This window comes from Eleutherodactylus coqui, chromosome 9, assembly GCF_035609145.1.
Source record: "Eleutherodactylus coqui strain aEleCoq1 chromosome 9, aEleCoq1.hap1, whole genome shotgun sequence".
NCBI lineage: Eukaryota > Metazoa > Chordata > Amphibia > Anura > Eleutherodactylidae > Eleutherodactylus > Eleutherodactylus coqui.
Genome location: NC_089845.1, coordinates 21,596,416 through 21,618,657, shown reverse-complemented (window position 1 = coordinate 21,618,657; position 22,242 = coordinate 21,596,416). Strand labels below are relative to the sequence as shown.

Here is a 22,242-nt window from a genome sequence, read left to right as displayed (position 1 = left end):
AATATATATATATATATATATATATATATGTGTGTGTGTGTGTGTGTGTGTGTGTGTGTGTATTATATATATATATATATATATATATATATATATATATATATATATTCCTTTAAACCTGTTCAAAATGAAAATTTGATTTAAACAATAGTTCATTTCCTGATGACACTTTTTATCTAAAGTTGACATACAGTCTATGTCTTGCTCAAAAAGGCATCAACTAGCTTGTTAATTAAAGTAATGCACACTACTGAACATATATTGATTTAGAAACCATAAAATTGTCACACTAATAATTCGTTCAGCGCTCATTTTCTGCAGGCATGAAAATCAATCAACGATCGTCCTGTGTGAATATGAGCGACTTCCTGTTTACTGTGAATGGAGGCAAGTAGGTGGAAGAGAACTAACTTATACACCTGGCATTGCACAGGTAGCTCTTAGTGTCCTGGCTCTTTCCCTCTCTTTTTGAATCTTGGCCTCATGCTGTCCTAAGGTCTCTGCAGCCCCTGGTATACTTGAAGTTGGGGTTTAACGCTGTTCCATGTTTTTTGACATCTTTATGCACTGGCTTTTCTCCTCTCTTCTTGAATTTAGCCCCCATGCTGTTACAAGGTCTCTGCAGCCCATGATGCCCTGGCTCTTTCCATCTCTTTTTGAATTCTGGCTCCATGCTGATCCAAGCTCTCTACAGTCCTTGATCCCCCAGCTCTTTCCCACTCATTCTTAAGTCATTATTTACATTGTTCACTTGTCTCACTCACTCACAGCAATTTAACTTTTTTGCTTTTGGCTGGACTTGTCCAATGAGTTTCAGTTTTTTTGGATGCATTCCAAATCCACCATACATCTAAACTATTCATCATGCTGAATCACAAAGCACCTTATTTTACTCTAAATTATACAATAGGCCTCATTAATTGAAGGTGTGTAAAAAAAACTGGGTTTGTTGCACATAGCAACAAATAATCATTCCATAAGCTTGTCTACTAAAATGAAAGCTGTGCAGTGACTGGTTGCTATGAGCCACAACCGTTACAACTTCCAGAGTATTTTAAGTTGTATCATGAGGATTATGTGTCCCAAGTTTTGCTGAGATAAAACCAGAATCGCACAGTGCTGTGAAAAAATGAAAAATTGATGTATCTGTACAAAATTTGTCCTTTTTAAAAAAATTCCATTCAATCCTGCATAAAATCTACAGATATGGAGAGCAGCATATGTAAAGAGTAGAAATCCCCCCAAAAGAACAGGGGTAAAAAATAAATCAGAGTATTCTGTACGTGCTCAAGTAGTAATGATTGAAAATGGTATATAGTACTTACTGGGGAGGAAGAGATCCCCCTACAGCTGAAAGACAGGGCAGACCTTCTCCCTTGGGACCAGAGGTTTGTTGTTAGATAACTTCCATCAACTAGTCGAATTTTTCTCTTTTCTTTATTTCATATGCACATATCAGGAAGGGTTAATAGCCACATACACAGGTGAGGAAGGGTTAATAGCTACACATTTCTGCGTAGATAACACGCCTTTTTCAAGCTAATAGTGATACATAAAACCACAGACTTTTATGTATGACATAAACATCACATCTTAAGCTATATGGTCACTTATCTTGTTAACATATTATCAATTTCCCTATTTTAAGGAAACATGACCTTTTTAACCTTTTTCTTCAAAACATCTTTTATAATTCGACAATGAGGGGGAATGTTATGATTGGTAGGTTTAGGGAGGGGGGGTAAGGGAGATAATATTGATATCTTTGTCTCTGATCTATCTTTTGATCCATGCATATAGATAATTTTTGCATATCTCTTTTCCCAGGACCTTAGGGTTGATATCTTTTTTCTTCCTATTAGGAATCCACATATTTAAGCCACCCTTTCCATGTTTCCTGGTAGGCCAGAAGCTTATTGTTCCTTATTGCTAAGGCTTTTTATAGGGACAATGCTCGCTAATTAGTTTGATAACTTGTACAAAACTCAGTGTTGCTCCTCTCCACAGAAATCTTTAGTAAAAAACAAAATATTTATACCTTTTGATTAGGAACCAGAGCATTTGTGTGCTCTGGTTTTGACACTTGCTTGTGTACCAACTATCCTGACTTCTATGCTCCCTGACCTCGGCTTTGTATATTTGACTCTGCTTTGTCGGCTGCTTGCCCTTACTAATAGCCTGGATCTCATATACGCACCTGTGCTGCTAGCTCTGACTCTTTTCTATGTGTCAGTTGAGACCTTCAGGTACCATGCCTTGGCCCAGTCCAATGTCAGCAGCTTCTCAAGTGGGACTATCTGTGTGGCTTGGTGACCCTGAGCAAAGACAGCATCCCACTTGAAGGGGTTAAGCATGAAAACCAAGGTTCCTCAACTGCTTCCACCTTAGTTTGCCCATAGCTAAACCGGTGTGTGTGGCAGTCTGGGTCCACATCTGCCTGTCTGACATGCTGTAAAGCATTTATTATCTTTGATCAGTGGACCCACAAAAACACCCTCTTTTATCTTTGCTTGTAAAAGATGGGTAAATTGGTCTTGAGGTAGGCAAATCCACTGCCTTTTGTATCAATTGCCTTGACAAAGTGTTTCATAAAGCCTCATTTAACAGGTAATGGAGGAAACAAGATATCTTAAGAGGACACAAGACTTTCCTGTTGAACATTATTGCACTTAACTCTCTAAATTTTGGTTGGCCAGTCCTTCCTTATGCAGCGAGATTAACTGTCACAACTGTCCAACTCACAAAGGAATACTTTGTCAAGCTTGTCTGCATTTCCAATATGACAGCAATGATCTTCAAGTCTCTACAGACTCTTTTTTTTAATTAATGTTTTTGGGTGTTTTAAGTTTTGTATGTATTCAAATGAGACAGTGTTTTAATTGGCAGCTGTACCTTTTACCCACCTATTTGTCATCATCAAATGCTTTACATATCAGCATAGTTCAATCTATTATCCTGATATTGAAATGTATTGTCTATTAATAAATGTTCAGAGTGCTCCTCTTGCCTCATCCTGCCTTCCTTTATAGCAGTCAAGAAAAGCTGACTACCTCAGGCAGTGCCAAGGAAGGACTCTTTCACATGATCATATGCGTTTTTACGGTAACTTGTACGCGTTGTAAAATCTCATGAATGAAGAATAGCTGTGATTGAGTCCTGATCTTGATTAGCGTATTATCAGCCATTCACATGGGCAGCTGCAGTGTTTCGGCAAAAAAATACGCCGCTGCAAAGAAATCCCTTGCTCGACAGAAAACCTTGGAATGACTGCTAATGCTTAAATAGAGCCAGCTGTTTTCTTTTCCCAGTGTTGTATGCAGCTAAACTCCCCCCCCCCCTTTCCTTTTCTCAGCTCCCATTGAAGTCTATGGGAGCTTCCAGCGTATTTCGGCAAAAGATAGGGCAAGACCTATCTTTTGATGCTGCGTATAAAATCGGTTGCCGTTTACGGTCGCCAATGTCCTATTTTTCCAGGCACAAAAATCGTTCATCTGAATGAATACATTGGAATCTAATGCTTCAGATGGTCATGATTTTTGGACGAAATTACAATAGCTGCATATATACGGTTGTGTAAATAAGGCCTAAAGCTGTTTTTACCTCCACTGTTGTGTCATTTTACCGTATTTTGTTTTCTGTTGTATGTTAATCAAACAAATCAAAAAATGTGTTTCCCATAGTGAAATATCGAGGTTGCATCATGTTGTGCCTCAGTTTTACTGTAAGTACCCTTTTACACTGAATAATTGTGCAGTTTCTCATTGGGTCAGGGGAATCTGAACGATAATCATTCAGTGTTAATGTTGGCAGTGACTGAACGATGAACGATAATTAATTTACCGTTTAGTTTGATGATCAGTTTGTGTAAGAGAGTATATGCACAAGGCAGCAGCACTCCAAATTAGATACCACTGGTACAAGGCAAAATAAGCATGCAAAAGCTCAGATAGGCACCTAACTCCAAAGTCCCAAATCACATGTTTAGAAATATAGGTTGAGCAGCATCACCGAGTTGTTTAAAAGCAATCCATCAGGTTTGATGCTCCTTTATTCATCCAGGTTAAAATGGTAACAGGCAACGTTTCAACTCCATTATGGAGTCTTTGTCAAGCTTGACAAAGACTCCATTATGGTGTTGAAACGTTACGTGTTACCATTTTAACTTGGATCAGTTTGTGTAAGTCTATCTATGAATGACTCTCTGTTTACTGTGATTGGAGGGGGTGGCCAGAGTGATTTTTGTGCAGCTCCACCTCCATTTCCTGAGCTATTCTCATTACTGTGTGAGAGCACAGGAGCGATTATCGCTAAAGCGGTGGACAGCTGTCATCCGTAAAAGGCCCTTAACTCACAAGTGACTGCAAGTTATTCTATCACCCTACTATTATAATAATTGCATAATCTGTGCCTGAAAAAACTCAATAACAAAAGGAATGTTAAAGTAATTGTATAAATCATCACCAAACATTCGAATTCCAGAAATCACCATAGACTAGCATGTGATCCTAGCATAGAGCTGCAAGCTAATCTACAAACCACAATCGGGCATAGCAGAAATAACTAATTATGTGACTGTTACCGGTGTACATATGTGATAATAGCTTAATCTTCATAAATATTTAATGTGTCCACATTTTTCTAAAGCTTCTCTACCATTAAAGGTAAATTTAATATTGATTTCTGAACATTTAAATTAAAGAAATTTAGCTGTAATTAGAATTTCATGTTATAACAGAAGATGTGAGAAATTAATAAATGAAGACTCATACACAGGATGGACTAATATTTAGGAATAATGAATTCCTGCTACATGTATTATTACAAACTGGTGAATAAACTTGCAACTGAAATAAGGAAATTATTTCTACTTATAATTGGGAAAAAAAATAATTTATGCATTGCAAGTTTGCATAAAAGAGGCATATTTAACCATTTTAAAAAGTCTGTCAGGCAGTATTAAAGCAATTAATATCCTTTTTGTGTATAGCATATAAGCAAATACATACTGTCATGTGCCATGTCATTTTAACAAGAATTTAGCTATTAGCAGCAAGAATGAGAGAAGAACATGCATGCATACAAATGATGTGTGTAAAGAGGGTCAGGTTTCCTGTGAGTTTTACAGCCAAGTCTTCACAGCCCTGGAGACATTTGCATGAGATGGAATTGCTCACTTTCATCTTTGGAAGCTTGAGAATGTTGTTCATAAATCATGTGTGGCATAGCAATCATATTTTATTTACAACATCCTAATGAGAATCAAATTATCTATATAACTACAAAACTCTTGGCCATTAAAAAAAGAGTACATCTCCGGGAGCTTACTTGTCGTTCTTCTTTTATTTTAGGTTATTTAGTTGTCTTGGAGAAAAGGCAAATGGTAATTATTTTGAAAGTCACAAATAAGAACAAGTGTCAGAATGACTAAAGAACCATAAGCATATTCTGCAACATGTAGTTAAAGGTACTGTACCATTTAAGATCTCTTACAGTAGTCATAATACAAAGTACCATGCTGAAATATTTAAAATCTAAGAGTTGTTTTCTTGTTTCAATGGCGTTGTCCCCAAACATCTATTCACGGTGTAAGTGGTGAGAGCCTGATTACTGGGGCCCCACCTCTGAGACCCTTATCGAACAGGAGAACAGGGGTACCAAGTTCCCCATTTGAATGAAGCAGCAGTCACATGTGTGCATTACCACTCCATTGATCCTCAATAGGACTGATGACTGTACTTGGCTATCTATGGCAGTTTCATAGACATGAATAGAGTTGTCCATACACACAGAGCCTTGAGTGTTCATGACCCAGTCATTAGTTTATTAGTTGGCCTTTCTTGGATGATTTTTGGCAGATGCTAACCACTTCATGCCAGGAGAACTTAACAAGACCTGCTGATTTAGAGATTCTCTAACCCAGTCATCGAGCCACCATAATTTAACCCTTGTCAGTTGCTCAGATCCTCAGATTTGCCCGTTTTTTCTGCTTCTAACACATCAACTTCAAGAACTGACTGTTTACTTGCTGCCTGTTTTGTCCTGTCTAGGCATTTGTCATTGTAATGCATTCATTTTATTCCCTTTATCTGTCAGTGGTAGTGTTGAGTGAACCATTTTCGGTCGAACTTTGCTAAAAGTTTGGTTCAGCAGAAATCCGAACTTTGGAGGATTTGTCTCAGCTGAAACCAATAAAATTATTCTTTACTTTCCTTCTTATCATTATTCCTTTTTTTAAAAAGAAGGAAAATGAAGAAAGAAAAAGAAGAAGAAAAATATTACTTATTTTTCCTTTTTCTTATTTTTCCTTATTTTTGTCTCTTTTTTTTCTTCACCAACTTTGCCCTACAAATAACTGAAAAGTTGTTAGATACACTCTTAGGTGAACCAAGAGGGCTACAGGGCTTTTATGATTCTTAGAAAGTGTTATACACTTGTTTTACGGGTATTGGTGAAGCTCCAGTTCATCTTGAACTAATTTGGACCAAACCAAACTTTTTGCCCAAATCTGGTGAACTGGATAAACCAAATTATTGAAAAGTCTGCTCATCACTAGTCTGTGGTTTTAAACTTACTGATGTAGTAACGGCAACCATGATGGCTTACATACTACGCTAATAGTTTAGGTATTCTAGATGCTGCTACGCTAATTACCAACTCTTGTAACACTGTTACTTTAGTATGGCTGATGAGTCTGTCCTCTTTTTAAATGAATATTCCCAAAATAGCATTGGATGCTCAATGTGTTCTTTATCTAAAATAATTAATCCCTGCATATACACCAAGTTTAGTGTAGTGTTACTGGTAAATGTATGAAGGTGGGAGCTGCTTGAAGCCGGAAGGAGATGCAGATGCTTTTGGGAACTGTAGTTTCCAATTAGAAATGCTGGTCATGTGACTTAGCAGGAATGTCCTGTTTGGTCAGGGAAAAAACCTTCATCAATTGGAGAAACAAACTCTAAATAAATGGCAGGGAGGCACATAGTGATTTCATTTGAGCATGTGGCATTCTATTTTAGTATATTAAAAAGGTACTGGGCTTCTGAAAATATGTTGGATTGTGGGATAACCCCTTTAATGTCTGTAGGTTTGTTATAAGTGGAGGCAGATGGGAGAAAAAAAAACATGATTGCAGGATAAGACTGGCCACATTTTGTTTGTAGTTTGTGACCATGGAGACATGTACTGTAGGTCAGCATAAAAGCTGTAAACACAACAAAGTTGAATATTTTTTTAATAAACATTAGTGTATTTTAATTTTTACTTAGATTGCATTAACTAAAAAAAAAAAAAATCTTGATATTCCCTATATATTCACGCAGTTCTGTCTCTGCATAATCAATTTTGCTGCCATTATCTGTGTTATTGTATGATTAGTTTTGAGGTCTCATTACCTCTTTGGTATATTCCCAACCTCTCTAAACATGCATGCATATAAATGATGTATGCCCATTAGAGATGAGCGAACGTACTCGGTAAGGGCGATTTCGCAATCGAGCACCGTGATTTTCGAGTACTTCACTACTCGGGTGAAAAGTACTCGGGTGCGCTGTGGGGCGAGGGGTTGCAGAGGGGAGTGGGGGTAGCAGTGGGGAACAGGGGGGAGCCCTCTCTCTCTCCCTCTCCCCCCCACTCCCCGCTGCAACCCCCCGCTCACCCACAGCACACCCGAGTACTTTTCACCCGAGTAGTGAAGTACTCGAAAATCGCGGTGCTCGATTGCGAAATCGCCCTTACCGAGTACGTTCGCTCATCTCTAATGCCCATCATTACATGGGCATATTTTCTGTCCATAGTACAGTACGTACATTTTTTACAGATGTAATACGGACAGCATACAGCACCCTTGATTTGTATTTGTGTATTCACATGAGTGGATTTTTTTGTTTCCGTAAAATAAAAACACAGCATGTCCTATTTTTTTCTGTATTTACAGGCTAAAATCACCAACTAAAGCCTATGGGATCACATAAAAGTACCACAAATATGTAGTTGCATGCATAGTCACTGCATTTTTATACATGTTGCCAGTAGACAGTTGAAAAAAGTTAGAGCAATTGGGCTTACTTTTTTCTTTTTGCACATGTGAAATATGGATACAATACAGATGAAAAAAAACATGACCATGTATTAAAAACCCAAATGACATGCACATACACATACATGTAGTAAGAACATCTCTTTTTCACAGAATGAAATTACATACGCCCATGTGGATGAGCCCTTAGGGGAACAAGATGGTTTTCATTAGAGATGAGCGAGCACGCTCAGATAAAGCAGTTACTCAAACGAGCATCGCTCTTCTCCAGTAACTGCTTACTGGTCCGAGCAGGCTCGGGGGGTGGGAGGGGTAAGCGGTTGGGAGAGAGAGATCTCTCTCGGACCAGTAAGCAGTTACTCGAGAAGAGCGATGCTCACTCGAGTAACTGCTTTATCCAAGCGTGCTCGCTCATCTCTAGTTTTCATCCATCATATGAACCTTTAACCCCTTAACACTCCAGGATGTACATTTATGTCATGGAGGTTCAGAATTTGCATGAAGGGGGATCCTGTGCCATACAATGCAGACACCCACCCGTCTGCTGCAGCTTATCTCAGATGTTAGCCCTTTAAATGCCGCTGTCAGTACCAACAATGGCATTTAAATGCCCTGATGAATGTTTGGGGGTATTGAACACCCCCTTCCCCACAGTGAGATCACAGAGTGCCATTTAGTTGCTATGGCAGCCAGGGGCCTTTTGAAAGGTCACTCGGCTGCCATTGCAGATTGCCTATCAAGCTATTCCTGTTGCAAGATTGTGGTATAATGTAATACTATGGTATTACCGTATATCATACTGTGAGATTGATCAAACCATTGCAAGTTCTTGTCTCCTATGAGGACTAAAAAAAATATTTAAATTCAGTTTAAAAAGTTTTATTAATTATTTAAAAAAATAAAAGGTAAAGAAAAGTAAAAAAAACAAAGTTTAACATATTTATAATGAAACAATCTACATAAACTTAAAAACATTTTTGGTATTTCTGTGTCCATAAAAATGTGATCTATCAAAGTACTGCATTATTTACCCCATATGGTGAATGTCGTCAGAGAAAAAAATGCTAGAGTTGTGCTTTTTGGTCACTCCCATCTACAAGAAAAAATGTAATAAAAGCGATCAAAAAGTCATATGTACTCTAAAATGATACCAATAGAAACTACAGGATGTCCAACAAAAAATGAGCCTTGGACAACTATGTTGATGGAAAAAAAGTCAGAATATGACGACAGAAAATATTTTTTTTTCCAAAGGATATTTTATATTTTAAAAGTAGTACAGCAAAGAAAACTATATAAATTAAACTTTATAGTACTTTTTAAAAAACATTTTTTAGTCCCTCAATGAGATTTCAAGATGCAATCTTTCAATTGCTAGGGCAGTTCACCGCATTACTTATAAAGGGCATTTAACCAAGCTTATGACAGCAGCCTAGAAGACTCTGCTGAAAGTGGGGTCTAACAGGCTGAGTTACATATCAGGCATGGAGGACTTTGTTTGGCATCCGGCTGCCAAGAAAACCTATCGGTACCATGTGATCAAACTGTGGCATGCTGATCGGTGACAAAAGGGGTCCCTTTTCCCTGTGAGCAGCTGACATTCTGCCCTTGCATCTGATTGTGGCATGTAAGGGATCTAAGGTTTCTCTGCTCCTGGCAGTTAGAGCAGAAGCCTGGTTCTCAGTAGTCAGCCAAACCACTGCCTGAGGTCTCTTTCCCACAAGCGCATATATGGCGACGGCATTTTTATGTCTTCAGACCTTCATAAGCGCTTGAATGGGCTGGGGGCTATACCACTTTCTATCCTTAGCCTAATGGGGTATTGTCCCCCTCCTAGCGTCGTTGCTCAGCTCAGATAGCGCAATAATCTGGTCATGTTAACTGACATAGGTCTTAGTTAGATGTATTATTAAGTAGACTAGACCTATATTTGCTAAATAGTGCAGGGTATGCAAGTTTCGCTCGAGACAACCGTCTCCATACCAGCCCGGAGAGAGCTATAGATGTGAGATTGTGCAGGGAATATATGGCGTTCTAAATAAATATCATTGTGAGAGCACTACCCTCCACTATACTCCCAAATATCTACCCTGTCTCAATACACGGGTTTTGGGAAGCAATCATCTGGACGCTAGAAAATATATGTCCACTATCATTTAGATACTTGCGGCTCCATCTAGGAGTGGGGAGATACACACCAGGTCTCTACCTAGATGTCTAGGAGTGGGTGTAAATACACCAGACCCCTTCCTAGCCATTTTTTAAACCTTTGACCACCCGGTTCTTGAAAAGTTGTAGGTCCAACTGAAATGCATTGAACCTTAAGCTCCTTTTATGGAATTTATATTTCCGTTTTTCTATCCTAACCAGTAGATCTCGACGTGGGAGACTACTGTTGATTGTACCACACTGACAGTAATAAATGTTAGGGCACAACTTGTTTGCTTATTTAGGCTAATTTTACATAAGAGTAGAGTTGGTCTATCCAGTAAATCAACCTAGAGGGGGAATAAGCAGTAGACTGAATTATATTATATCAATATTCAATCATAATAATCAATATTCCATATATCTCTTAGACTCGAATTTAGACACCGGAGACTCTCTAATCTCTTATTTTTATGAATTGTTTCCTATGGGAGGTTCTTATAGAAAAATTATCCTCAAACATAACGTATATCAGAAACCAACAAATAGAGTCGCAGCTGCATCTCCCATTTGTTGCCCATTCAGACAGCTAGGGGGAATAAGCTCAGCTCTGCTAAACTCCCTCCTCCTTCCCTGGCCCTTCCCTCCCCCTCTGCGTCCCTTGCCATCTGTCGGCAAAAGGAGGGAGCAGGAGTTTAGCAGAGCTAGTGTGCTAAACTCCCTCCCCCTCTCCACCCCTTGCTGGTTCCGGCAAGGAAAAAGGGGTGGGATGGGGCGGGAGCTTAGCAGAGCTTGTCGTGTTAAACTCCCTCCCTCTACAGCCTATTGGAGCTGCCGGCAAGGGGAGGGGGAGGGAATTTAGCAACGCAAGCCACTGCTAAACTCCCTTCCCCTTCCTTTTTCTAATGTTTTGCATAGGCTCCTATAAGAGTCAATGGTAACGAATGGCATATTTCTGCAACAAGTTCATTGGAATCCAAAGCTTCGGATGGTTGTGATTTTCGGCAGTGTTTTATCATGGCAAAATTGTCACGGTAAAATGCTTGTGTGAGACTAGCCTCACCCTGTATTATGTGTATTAGCTTGAAAAAGACCGTGGAGTTCGAAACGTAGCTCTCTGCACGTTATGGGAGAATAAAAGCTCTCCTGCTTTGCACCAATATATGCTGCCTGGCTCCCTCATTTAACAACTTCCATTTGGATACTTCTGAGGACTTGGCTTTGGATCCTCTTGCCTGGTTCTGCATAGCTGAATGCCCGCCCCGCAGTGGGTGATATAGTAGTGCTGCAGGTGCACTCTTCATTATACTAGACCCTGTATTATATATCGGGAGTGGTGCTGAGATATAATGCAAAATATTGTGGAGATATCCTTCTTGGGAGAAGAACTCCAATATAAGTATGGACATTTAAAATAAATAAACCGATAAACCTCTGTATTTCTTTGTCTGAAAGTGAAGGCTTATAGAGGTTAAATGGACTTGTATAGATTATATATTGAGGCAGAGCCTGTGCAGAGATGCAATAAGGTGGTATACATAAGCTCTGTAAAAGATGATCACATTTCTATTTGCGGTAAACAATATTCATTTTATGACATTTACATATGAATAGGAACACAATATACTGTTTTCATAATTAATCATTCACAATCAATTATTCTAAATGAAAGCACATGAAAAAATAAAGTCTTTAATCTACAAAATATACATATTCATCTTCAATAGTTTAAAATGTGCAATTATTTTTGGTTTTGATGAAAATAGCTGGGGATATTTATACATTTTAGTGTGAATGATACATAAATAATTAATCTTGTTTTATTTTGAATCTTGATATCTAACACTCGGTAGCTGAACAGATTGCCTGCTTTTATTTATTTTCAACATCTCTCTTCTGCCACTGCATATTTTTAGAGGCGTAATCTAAATCTAGATAACTGATATTTGATGTATATTTATTTCTTGATGACAACAGGACTCATACAGACCCTTTCATGCTGCTTTTATCCTTTCATTTTTAATAAGTAAGGATTATACTCGCAATAGGTATAGAGTATTTCATTTGAATGCTGATTGATTATCTATTTATATGGTTATTTTTGTGCTGTTAATTGCAGTTTCAATAACAGATTTTAAAAAATATATATCTATATACCTGCAGTATCCAATCATATGCATACAAAAAGCTTTCAAAGAAAAAACAAGCCAGAAGTTTTATTCTGACTCTTCTGTCCTGTTAATTTAATTTTCTAAATTATATAAACAAATTAAGGAGCATTAGCAGAAGAGTGGCTTACTACTAGATAAAGGTATATAATGCAGAGGCTACCAATGTGTAATATATAGCAACTGCCACAGTCATGTCACATCAAGGAGTGACGGGGCATACTATCTATCTAGAGAGTAACTAAAATTCATAGCAGACCAGTGAGCAATTTCAACCAAAACTAAACTAAAAAAAAGAGAACATGGAAATCATTGCACCTTGCACCCAGGATCTTCCTCCCTTGACCTCTTCTCCATAGTTCCGCAGGGAGAGGGGTCAAAGAAGGAGGATCCCAGGTGCACACATTGACAGTAGTGTGTGCATCCCGTAGCAGCGCTGAGAAGAGAAGCGGTAAGTATATAATTCTCAGGTTGACACTATTACTACTGGGGCTATGGGGTGGCACCCCTATTACTACTGGGGTTACTGTGGGGGTCACTATAACTCTGGGGCTACTGTTTGGCATCACTATTACTATTGGGGCTACTGTGCTGGGTCACTATTACTCTAGGGCTACTGTTCAGCATCACTATTACTACTGGGACTTATGTGGGGGTCACTATTACTACAGGGGCTACTGTGGAAGGTCACATTACTACTGGGGCTACAATGGGGTTTACTATTACTACTTGGGCTACTGTGGGAAGTCACTATTACTACTGAGGCTACTGTGGGGGTAACTATTACTACTAGGGCCAATATAGTGGACACTATTACTACTGGAGCCAGCATAAGGGTCATTATCCCTACTGGGGCCAATATAGGGGACACTACTACTACTGGGGCTACTCTACACAGGGCAGCGTACCTAAAGCTGATTTATGGTATGTTTACACATTGCGGAAATGCTGCAGAATGTTCACAGCAGAAATTTCCTTGGCAAATTACGCAGTATTTTTATATCCAAAAACAGCCAAAATGTGCACTGTTGGGGTGGATTTTGACTGGAAATCAGCCGTGCTCCCTTCACCTCCTCTTAAGGCTTCCTGCTGTCAGCACTCCCAGGCTTCCATTTCCCAGTGCCGCTGGTCAGAGGAGGCCACTACAGGCTGGGAGTCAGAAGCCGGGGAGCACTGACAGTGGGAAGCCTACAGAGGAGGGAAGGGGAAGCGTTGCATATTATTTCAAGACAAAATCCTGACCCATACTCCAGTGCTGCAGCTAGGAAAAAAAGCACAAGGCATTCCTCCTAGTCTATTTTTAAATGGCCCTGTCCTTTTTATAACGACAGAAGTAAAAACATACATCGTGATAAGCCCCGCCCCCTGACGTGTTGGCACTTTGCAATAAATAAGTGGGTTTTGCGTCGCGGTTTGGGCACTTGGTCTCTAAAACGTTTGCCATCACTGGTGTAGGGTCTATGTCCCTGTTTTCCCTTTCTTGCATGCACGTTTGGTTTATGTTTGGTGTGAAACATGTCCGTTCATGTGTATATCCCTATATACTCCCCCCAGCCTTAAATTGGTTGCATTTGTGTAGGTCACAGTTCCCACGCCCTGCACGAACGTTTGCCACAGAATTCACCTCACTTTTTGAAAAGGGTGAATTCCACAGCGAATGCACAACTAGCTGCTGTAATGCTGTAAGTTTAATATACCCACCACAGATCAGTCCTGCTACAAATGACACGCAGATTTGTTGCCACCGCAGGAGGATGACGTTTTTTAAAAATCTGATCCGCTTTGCTATTAATATAAACTATATAAATATAAGTGATTAATCACACGACTTTATTTGTACATTTTTGCACATGTAAAATATATGCTCGCAATGTGCGGAGGATAGAGCTTTGTGATGTCGATGGATTCGCTCTCATGAGCGTGTTTTGTGCACTGACAAAAAATAAGACCTGCTCTATCTGCATATTGGATACCAAAGGCCCCCAAAGAAGTTTATGGGAGTTCTGCAAATGTGCAAGGGAAAAAGTAAAACACTGCGCAAAACTACGGGGAACAGAACGCATCTGGAGCTCATTAGGCTAGATTATAGATTTCTAAAATCTCCTTCACATGCTGCAGAAAATGTCCATAATGAATCTGCAGTGTTTCAGCAGCATGTCTCTTTATGCTGCAATTTTTAACCTTTGAAATGCAAGGGTTAAAATCTGCAGCATTTTTCGTAATTAAAAATCTTGCTAAAGCTCCACCATTTAGATGTAGATACGGCTACGGAAGATTTGGTGTGTTTTTGTTGTCGGTTTTCTGCGGTTAGAAACGACAGCAGATATGCGCTATGTGAAGGTACCCATACGGCTGATTTATAAGGCTATATGCAATTTCAGTCCATCATTCTCACCAGCAATATATGTGCATGCTGCATGTGTTTTTGATGCCTGGGTGCATTTTTTATGTCTGTATTACAACCATATTTACTGCTTTTTTTCATATGTACAAAAATGCAAGAAAGTCCAATTAATGTCACTTTTTTTCCCACTGTCTTCTGGCAACGTGAGTTAAATCATAGTGATTATGCCTGCAACTGTGTATTTGCTGTGTTTTTACCCAATCCCATAGACCTTGATGGGTGATTTCAGTCCATAAATACAGACAAAAATAGAACACGCTGCCTTGCTGAACAATCGGTCCCCGAAAAAAATGCTCATCTCAATACATCAATGAAATTCAATGGTGTTATGTGCTGTCTGTATTACATTCATAAAAAACATGGACATAAGGGCTCCTGGAAACTTGCGTTTTTCTTGCACATTTTTTTCACGCGATATCTCAGCGTTTTTTTCACACGATTCTCAATGGGACTTTCTAATGTTAAAAATGCATCCAAGTTGGTGTTTTGCAACTTTTGTGCGATGCGTTTTTAACATTTGGAAGTCCCATTGACAATCGTGTTAAAAAAAAACGCAGCAATATCGTGTGGAAACAAACGAGCAAGAAAAATGCAAATGTGTAGGAACACTAATGGAGACAGAATATATGACTATGTGAAATCAGCCAAGTTTTCATGCCCGGCCAATATACGCTACCCCTCTGATGCATTAGCTTACAATGCAGCAGTGCACAGGGGCTAATTTCCGCTGCGCGAAAACGCCCAACTGGCCGCCGGCAGCTGCATGAATTCCTATGGGAGCCTATGCTAGCCGCCAGAGAAGGGAGATGGGAGGGAGTTTAGCAGCGTGACTGCTAAACTCCCTCCCCCTTCTCTTCTCCTCTCCGTCCCTTGCTGCTGTTTGCTATGGGAGTGGGCGGGATGAGGGCTAAACCCCGCCCCTCCCATTACTAGCTGTGGACAATGGTCGGGGAGGGGGCTTGAGCAGGGAAGAGGGGAAGAGAAAGGAGGTGAGCTGGCAAGGGGAAGGGAAGGGGGAGTGTCTCCACAGGTGCCACGGCATTGCAGCCTCAGCGTATATGCGCCAGGGGATTTTTGCCATTCAGGCGCCTACGGTCATGTAAATAGGCCCTTAAAGGCATCAACACAGTTTGAAAGGAGCATAAGGTGTTCATGCAAGGAAATTCAAGGAACTTGGGTCTCTTTCACAAGAGTGTATGCACAAAAAAGCTTGTGAAAATGAAGCACATTTGCACCATGAATGATGCATCTTTTTTGGTCGTTTTGCTCATATTATTCTACTTTTTATACCTGCAGGACTGGTGCACATGTTTGCGGACACCCCCCTGCTGGGATTTAAAAGACTATTTAGCCTAATAAGTTCCAGATGTGTACTTTTTCCTGCAGAATTGCACAGCATATTGCACATTTGCATGGGTATTGAGTGCACATTTGTGCACCTCCCATTGAGTGTGCAATTCCCTATGGAGACCTTTGGCGTTAAAATGTGCACAAAAGTAGATCATGCTGCGTTTTCTTTTGCATGCGCAAAAAGAAGTGATACAGATGAACCTATTGTAATCAATGTACTGCGCTGAAAAACTCTGCAGGTGCAAATATGGTCATCTGAAGCAGTAAGCGATTCACTTTTACGTGGATTTTGGCACATATTGTACTTTTTGCACTCGCAGGGCCAGTTCACATCGACATGCGACACACTTCTGCCATGATTGTAAAGGCTATTTAGCCTATTGAATTCCAGATGTGTTCTTTTTCCGCAATTGCACAGTTATTAGGTACGCATTTGAACACTTCCCATAGGCTTCTATGGGCACCTTTGGTACTAAAACACACTCAAAAAGAGCATGCTGCATTTTTTTTTCTCGCACTGCAAATGAATCTAATGACATCAATGTGTTCTACTCTTTGCGTCTTGTCTGCGTAAATTTTGCATGTGCAAATATGTCAGTGAGGAAGCTGCCCTTACAGTAAGGGCTTATTCAGACGACCGTATATCGGCTGGGTTTTCACGCCAAGCCGATATACTGTGTCCTCGTCTGCAGGAGGAAGAAGATGGAAGAACCAGGACCAGGAACTGAGCTCCCACCCCCTCTCCACCCCTTGCCATTATTTGCAATGGGAGGGGTGTGGTGGGTGCAGAGCTAAGTCCTGCCACTTAGCCCCACCCCATCCCGCTCCTCCCATTGCAAATAGTGGTGAGGGGCGGGGAAGGGGCGGGAGCTCAGTTCCTGCTCCTGGCTCTTCCATCCCACCCCCCTGCAGACAAGGACACCATATATCGGCTCGGCGTGAAAGCGCAGCCTATATACGGCCGTCTGAATAAGCCCTAATTCTGTCAAGCCATTTTCTACTAGAGTTTCACTCCACATTTTTGTTGTTGAGCCTGCATGATTTATGGCATCTTCCTGCAATAACATTCATTCTTCTGTGAAAAACATTTAAAGTAAAAAAAAAAGCAGTAAAATAAATTAATGAATCCGTTGGCGAGGACACATTTTCCCTTTGTGTTTTGTATTGTTGTATTTTTCTTATGCTCTTGTTATAGTATGCTTAACTGAACTGTCTAGATCCATTTACACATCTATATGACTCTAACTGCAATTCATCTGCTGAAGTTCATCTTAATTTAATGTATTTGTGGAGATAATTAGAATACTGGATCTGTTCATTAACATTTCAAAACTCATTTAAATGTAAATTGTAATATTTTTTTCTTTTTTGTGAGAGTTGGTAGTTAGTGTCATTCATGAGTAATAACTAATTTGCTTCTCATTAGCTTTACAGCTCATGAAAGAAATATTTAAAAAGAAACAGCATGCGCGATTCAAAATAGTAGTAGTCACCTGTATTTAACATCGCTCTTGGGCAGCTTTCATTGATCCTGGCTTCTTGAATATGAAAAATATTAGTCTTGGAAGGGCATGCAATTTTGACTGGTAGTATATTTTTTATGTGCGGTGATACTTTGTTTTAAATCTCCAGAATATATTGTATGGTGATTTAGAAAATGACTTTAGAAAAAGACTTAAGCAACTGTTAACGTGAGAGCCTGGACCAACCCGAAAGAATAGGTCAAAGAAACCCATTGTAATGCCTTGCCAGCTTTGTGAATTTTAAGATCAGTGTTTGACATATAAATTAGCTATTTCACCACCAGATGGCATTTAAAGAAATTGACTTTACTGTACAACTTTTGAGCCCCACAGCTGGAGCTTTCAATCTGACACTGTACAGTACTGGAGTGCATAAAAGGTCAACACAAATACCACCACGAAGTGCAGTACGGTATTCTACTATGAAGTTATTGCAAGACTTTTTTGGAACCAACAGGACATGCTGTAGATTACATCTTCCAGATCTAAGCGTGGCAACACGTTTCCTATGTCTTAAATCACTAGAGAGCATCTCATTTCAACTTCTGTAGCACACTGTAGACTATTGATAAATGACGGTATGGTCCTGTGCTATATTGTACAGAAGATGAGAGCTGCAGCATTAATTGTTTTAAAAAAAAATCGCATTTCTGGTCTGCTTTCTATTGTATCCTGACTTCATCTTCTGCCAGCTTCATAAAGATCTGCAGCAGCGTCGATGAGCGCCCCATAACTTTCTGAAGTGTACAGCACCGTTTTGCCAGAGAGACACATACTGATAATAAATGAGCCTATACAGCCTCCACTATCACCAAAAAGGTTACTGTACACACTGTGGTGTATTAAAAAATAAAAAATATAACATTTATGAGAAACTGCAACATAGCCGGTCCATGGAATAAAATGTTGCCAGCATCCCTGCTCTCCTCTAATTTTTGACTACCATTTTTTGGTACTATTGACTATTTGTAGTTGGGCAGTGGATTTCCATTGCCTGACGTACTCACATTTCCCATGGCCAATGAAAAGTTGCTATCACTTATCAACTACTAATGGTAAATTTATGTCACTTCTTGCTGGGCTCTGTGCCCCAGTGATGTAAGTTTATGGTCCGCCAGCGTTTGCATGCCCCAAAGTGACTGAAGCTCCAAAAACAGGTTGTTACTAACTAGTTCAGGTCCCAATGATATAATCACAGCCACTGGCAGTGAAGGTTCGTTGTAGTAACAAACTTTCCCAGCATTTGAGTGATACAAAACCTTCTCTCTCCTGCCAGTGCGAGATCGGAGGAAAGAAAAGTAGACCAAACAGTTGAAGGCTGCCTTCACATGAGCGTTTCATCGCAACTATTTTGCTGCGATAAAACGCTGGCTGAAAATCGTGACCATGTGAAGCATTGGGTTCCAATGCAGTTGTTCAGATGGGCAATTTTTGGGGGTGTAAAATCTGCCAGCCGGAAAAAAATAGCACACATGGTGGGCATTCCGTACGGCCGATTTTAGGCTGGCTGAAAAATATAGGTCTGGACCTATCTTTTGGCCAGAATATGGCGGCCAGTCCCATAGACTCCTATGGAATCTATGGGAGCTGCCGGAAAAGGGAGGTGGAAGGGAGTTTGGCAGAAACTCTGCCAAACTCCCTACCGCTGTCCTCCCCCTCACCCCCCCCCCCTTGCCAGCTGCCCGCAAGGGGTAGGGGCAAGATGGGGCGGGAGCTTAGCACACTAGCTCCCATCCTGCCCCTTCTCTTGACAGCAGCTGGCAAGGGGTGGAGAGAGGGCAGGAACTTAACATGCACGCTCCTGCCCCATCCTGCCCCATCCTCTTGCTGGCAGCTGGCAACGGGCGGAGAGGGGGCGGGAAGGCAGAGGGAGTTTAGCAGATCTAAACTCTCTCCCCTACCTGACGATATTCCAGCCTACAGCATGAACATGCTGCACCTGGCTGTCTGCACAGGTGGAAAAATGGGAGATGCAGCCGTGACATGGTCGCAGCTGCCTCTCGACCATGCGTTTGTCGGCCATAATGCGGCCGCAACACTTGTAGGTGAAAATTGCATCGCCCGTGTGAAGGTACCCGAAGCACCACATTAACTCCAAATTAACCACTTCTATTACTTATTCCTAACTGATGGAAGCCTCACATCAACCTCAAATTAACCGCTTCTATTACTTATTCTCAACTAATTCATTCGTATTTAGTTAGGTGGGATTTAGGTAGTGTAGGTGATTGTGTAGTGTAAGGTTAATTTTTATAAATTTACTAGCGTACCCGTCGCGCGTTGCTGCGAAGACAGACATACATACATACATTCGTTTTTATATATCTAGATAGCAGCTTTCAAGTTACCTCAGCGGTATAATATATAACAACCAATCACAGCACAGCAGCTTTCATGTTACCTCAGCAGTATAATATATAGCAACCAATCACAGCACAGCTTTCATGTTACCTCAGCGGTATAATATATAGCAACCAATCACAGCACAGCTTTCATGTTATCTCAGCAGTATAAGAAATAGCAACCAATCAGAGCACAGCTTTCATTTTACCTCAGCAGTATAAGAAATAGCAACCAATCACAGCACAGCTTTCATTTTACCTCAGCATTCTCAATATCCAGCAATTGTCTTGCGAAACGTTCGGCAGATGCATCATTTTGTAGTTGAACACGCATCCCGTTGCTCGTAATGCCTTTTGCTTTTGTGCTTGAGATGGAAATCAAACGATCTTTGTCTGGGGGGCATAACTGTCGACGATGCTCGCAGGATAGGTGTACTATGCCAGTAATCTTCCCAGGAGTGTACTCAACAACTTCCAAAAGTTTCATGGCGATTAGATGAATGGTGTAGTAGCACAAAAAGGACAGACAGACAGACATACATTCCTTTTTATATATATAGATGACATCAGGAGGTGAGAGAATTAGATTCCGTACGTAAAATTTGGACGCTAATTATTTTGCGCTTAGAATTGAATAATCGAGTTGGGACCTATTAACTTTTCCTATTTATGACATAATCGATGCTCGTGCCAAATTTCAAGTTTCTATGACATTGGGAAGCGAGAAGATTAGATTCCATACGTAAAATTTGGTCACTAATTCTTTGGCGCTTAGAATTGAATAATCGAGTTGGGACCTATTAACTTTTCCTATTTATGACATAATCAATGCTCGTGCCAAATTTCAAGTTTCTATGACATTGGGAGGTGAGAAAATTAGATTCCGTACGTAAAATTTGGACGCTAATTCTTTGGCGCTTAGAATTGAATAATCAAGTTGGGACCCATTAACTTTTCCTATTTATGACATAATGCTCGTGCCGAATTTCAAGTTTCTATTACATTGGGAAGTGAGAGAATTAGATTCCGTACGTAAAATTTGGACGCTAATTCTTTTGCGCTTAGAATTGAATAATCGAGTTGGGACCCATAAACTTTTTCTATTTTTGACATAATCAATGCTCGTGCCACATTTCAAGTTTCTATGACATTATGAAGTGAGAAAATTAGATTCCGTACGTAAAATTTGGACGCTAATTCTTTGACGCTTAGAATTGAATAATCGAGTTGGGACCTATTAGCTTTTCCTATTTATGACATAATCAATGCTCGTGCCAAATTTCAAGTTTCTATGACATTGGGAAGTGAGAAAATTAGATTCCGTACGTAAAATTTGGATGCTAAATCTTTGGCGCTTAGAATTGAATAATCGAGTTGGGACCCATTAACCTTTCCTATTTATGACATAATCAATGCTCGTGCCAAATTTCAAGTTTCTATTACATTGGGAGGTGAGAAAATTAGATTCCGTACGTAAAATTTAGACGCTAATTCTTTGGCGCTTAAAATTGAATAATCAAGCTGGGACCCATTAACTTTTCCTATTTATGACATAATCAATGCTCGTGCCAAATTTCAAGTTTCTATTACATTGGGAAGTGAGAGAATTAGATTCCGTGCGTAAAATTTGGACGCTAATTCTTTGGCGCTTAGAATTGAATAATCGAGTTGGGACCCATTAACTTTTCCTATTTTTGACATAATCAATGCTTGTGCCAAATTTCAAGTTTCTATGAAATTGGGAAGTGAGAAAATTAGATTCCGTACGTAAAATTTGGACGCTAATTCTTTGGCGCTTAGAATTGAATAATCGAGTTGGGACCTATTAACTTTTCCTATTTATCACATAATCAATGCTCGTGCCAAATTTCAAGTTTCTATGACATTGGGAGGTGAGAAAATTAGATTCTGTACTTAAAATTTGGACGCTAATTCTTTGGCGCTTAGAATTGCATAATGGAGTTGGGACTAGAGATGAGCGAACACCAAAATGTTCGGGTGTTCGTTATTCGGAACGAACTTCCCGTGATGCTCGAGGGTTCGTTTCGAACAACGAACCCCATTGAAGTCAATGGGCGACCAGAACATTTTTGTATTTCGCCGATGCTCGCTAAGGTTTTCATGTGTGAAAATCTGGGCAATTCAGGAAAGTGATGGGAACGACACAGCAACGGATAGGGCAGGCGAGGGGCTACATGTTGGGCTGCATCTCAAGTTCACAGGTCCCACTATTAAGCCACAATACCGGCAAGAGTGGGCCCCCCCCCCTCCC

General features: G+C 40.1%; 1 non-coding gene across 1 annotated transcript; it reads right to left on the bottom strand.

Moving 5' to 3' along the window:
• Window positions 1–1,947: 1,947 nt before the first annotated feature.
• On the bottom strand, window positions 1,948–2,061 carry LOC136579378 (U5 spliceosomal RNA). The gene has a single exon (XR_010786855.1). It is a non-coding gene; the product is annotated as a U5 spliceosomal RNA (small nuclear RNA).
• Window positions 2,062–22,242: the final 20,181 nt, after the last annotated feature.